Here is a 3,650-nt window from a genome sequence, read left to right as displayed (position 1 = left end):
TAGAACAGTCTGTAGTAATCTGTAGGTTTCGAATACTTATGGAACCCAAAAAATTCTAAAATAAATTTCTGGACATGATTAATTTATCTATTAATCATATTCAAAAAGAATTAACTAAATAGCACTCTCCATTAAAAAATGGCAGCCAATATCGTGAGCGCTAAAGTTTCTGTTTTTTACAGCAGGATCGCAAAGACTTTCCCCAAGTCTTCCCAAAGGTTCTACTTGGCACAAACACTAATTAAAATCGTAAACCGCATCTAAACAGAGGCTAGATAAATTATTTATTACTAAACAGGAGAAAAAAGAAAAGAACAAAAATAAAATTGGGTTGCCTCCCAACAAGCGCTATCGTTTAACGCCCCTAGCTAGGCATGATGATTTCAATGATGCTCACATAAAAGATAAGAATTGAAACATAAAGAGAGCATCATGAAGAATATGACTAGCACATTTAAGTCTAACCCACTTCCTATGCATAGGGATTTTGTGAGAAAATAATTTATGGGAACAATAATCAACTAGCATAGGAAGGCAAAACAAGCATAACTTTAAAACCTTAAGCACATAGAGAGGAAACTTGATATTATTGCAATTCCTACAAGCATATGTTCCTCCCTCACAATAATTTTCAGTAGCATCATGAATGAATTCAACAATATAACCATCACATAAAGCATTCTTTTCATGATCTACAAGCATAGAAAATTTACTACTCTCCACATAGGCAAAATTCTTCTCATTCGGAATAGTGGGGGTATCATAAGAAACCCGAATACTACAAATTATTTCCACATTAAAAGAGTAATAATCAGGAAAAGGGTAATCATAATCATGACAAGTTTTAATATAATCATCACTAATTTTTATAGCATACGTGTGATCGCAATAATCATCATAAGTAGCAACTTTGTTCTCATCATAATCAATTGAAACCTCTTCCAAGATAGTGAAATCATTACTAAATAAAGTCATGACCTCTCCAAATCCACTTTCATAATTGTCAAAATAAGATTCAACATCCTCCAAAATAGTGGGATCATTACTTCCTAAAGTTGACACTCTTCCAAACCCACTTTCATCAATATAACCATCATAAATAGGAGACATGCTATCATCATAATAAATTTGCTCATCAAAACTTGGGAGACTAAAAATATCATCTTCATCAAACGTAGCATCCCGAAGCTTGGGACAAACATTAATTGCAGAAAATACATTCTCAAAAATATCATTTTCATCAAACATAGCATCCCCAAGCTTGGGCTTTTTCATGTCATAAGCATAATCACTCTCATCATTAATAGTATGGATAACACCAATAGTATAACAATTATCATCATCACAATGAGTAATAGGAGCAATATCATTTGGGAGGGATACATTTTTACCTTTACTTCTCCGTCTTTCCTTTTTCTTCTTCACATTATGTGTGGGTACCAGAGCAAAACTATATAACTCAAAAGATATAAGCGAAGCACATAGAGTATTCTAACATTAGTATTCTCCTCGTTATTGATGAGATTGGTTGAATAGAAGGCTCCTCCTCGTTACCTGATTCATCATAAGAAATAATAGGAGGATATTGGGAAGCCTCTTACCTTTCATTAGTATTCTCTTAATCCTCTATTTTTTTTCTTTTCTTTATGTAATTGGCAATATAAGGATTTTTAATGCAATTCACTGCACAATACTTAAAAATTTCTTCTAGATCAATATCGAGGAATTTCTCAAGGTTATATTCTGGAATATGCTTAGTTATACATTTCATTTCTTCATAACCCAAAATCAAACTAAGTTCATTATGATGTGCAAGGGAAATCAAATCATCACAATTTTTGGACATGATACGATCATGAAACAATTTGCATTGGAGATTTAAATGACCATGTTCATTGCAAAGTTCACAAGTATGGTGAAGAAATCTTAAATTTTCAGCACAAACATCTAGCCTCTCTTGCAACCATTTAGTTTCTAAATGCTTATGCCTTTTACAAAATCTATCTTCCCTATTTGGTATGTACTTGCAAATCCTATGCATTCCACAAAAGTTGACATGCTTGTAAGAGACATTTTCACCATGGCTAGTGCAATCATCATTAGTACTATATGGATATTCAAAGAGTTCATGCTAAAAACATTGCAATCATGCTCATCATCCAAAGATTTAATGCCAAACATTTTATAGACTTATTCTTCTAGCACTTGAGCAAAATTTTCCTTTCCATCATTCTCACGAAAAATATTAAAAAGATGAAGCGTATGAGGCAAACTCAATTCCATTTTTTTGTAATTTGCTTTTATAAACTAAACTAGTGATAAAAACAAGAAACAAAAAGATTTGATTGCAAGATCTAAAGATATACCTTCAAGCGCTAACCTCCCCAGCAACGTGATACGGCAGACTTTCCAAACACTTTTGCCCTTGTTTTGGACTCTAACTTGCATGATTTGAATGGAACTAACCCGGACTGACGCTATTTTCAGCAGAATTACCATGGTGTTATTTATGTGCAGAAACAAAAGTTCTCGGAATGACCTGAAACTTCACGGAACATCTTTTCGAAAATAATAAAAAATCCTTGCAAAAGATGAAGACCAGGGGGCCCACCACCTGTCCACGAGGGTGGGGGCGCGCTTGCCCCCCTACCTCGTGGGCCCCCTGGAGCTCCTCTGACCTCAACTCCAACTATATATTTGGTTTCAGGGAGAAAAAAATAAGAGAGAAGGATTCATCATGTTTTACGATACGGAGCCGCCGCCAAGCCCTAAAACCTCTTGGGAGGGCTGATCTGGAGTCCGTTTGGGGCTCCGGAGAGGGGAATCCGTCGCCATCGTCATCATCAACCATCCTCCATCACCAATTTCATGATGCTCACCGCCGTGCATGAGTAATTCCATTGTAGGCTTGCTGGACGGTGATGGGTTGGATGAGATTTATCATGTAATCGAGTTAGTTTTGTTAGGGTTTGATCCCTAGTATCCACTATGTTCTGAGATTGATGTTGCTATGACTTTGCTATGCTTAATGCTTGTCACTAGGGCCCGAGTGTCATGATTTTAGATCTGAACCTATTATGTTTTCATCAATATATGAGAGTTCTAGATCCTATCTTGCAAGTCTATAGTCACCTATTATGTGTTATGATCCGTTAACCCCGAAGTAACAATAATCGGGATATTTACCGGTGATGACCGTAGTTTGAGGAGTTCATGTATTCACTGTGTGTCAATGCTTTGCTCCGGTACTCTATTGAAAGGAGGCCTTAATATCCGTTAGTTTCCGCTAGGACCTCGCTGCCACGGGAGGGTAGGACAAAAGATGTCATGCAAGTTCTTTTCCATAAGAACGTATGACTATATTCGAAATATATGCCTACATTACATTGATGAATTGGAACAAGTTATGTGTCACCCTAGGTTATGACTGTTGCATGATGAACCGCATCCGTCATGTTCTCTATCATCGATCCATTGCCTACGAGCTTTCCATATATTGTTCTTCGCTTATTTACTTTTTCGTTGCTATTGCTATCATCACTACAAAATACCAAAAACACTACTTTTGCTACCATTACCTTTTGCTACCGTTACCACTACTATCATATTACTTTGCTACTATACACTTTGCTGCAGATATTAAGTTTCAA

This window comes from Triticum urartu, chromosome 7A (assembly GCF_056163025.1).
Source record: "Triticum urartu cultivar PI428250 chromosome 7A, HENAU_Tu73, whole genome shotgun sequence".
In the NCBI taxonomy this organism is placed as follows: domain Eukaryota; kingdom Viridiplantae; phylum Streptophyta; class Magnoliopsida; order Poales; family Poaceae; genus Triticum; species Triticum urartu.
The sequence above is the reverse complement of the archived record's forward strand: the minus strand, read 5'-3'. Positions refer to the sequence as shown.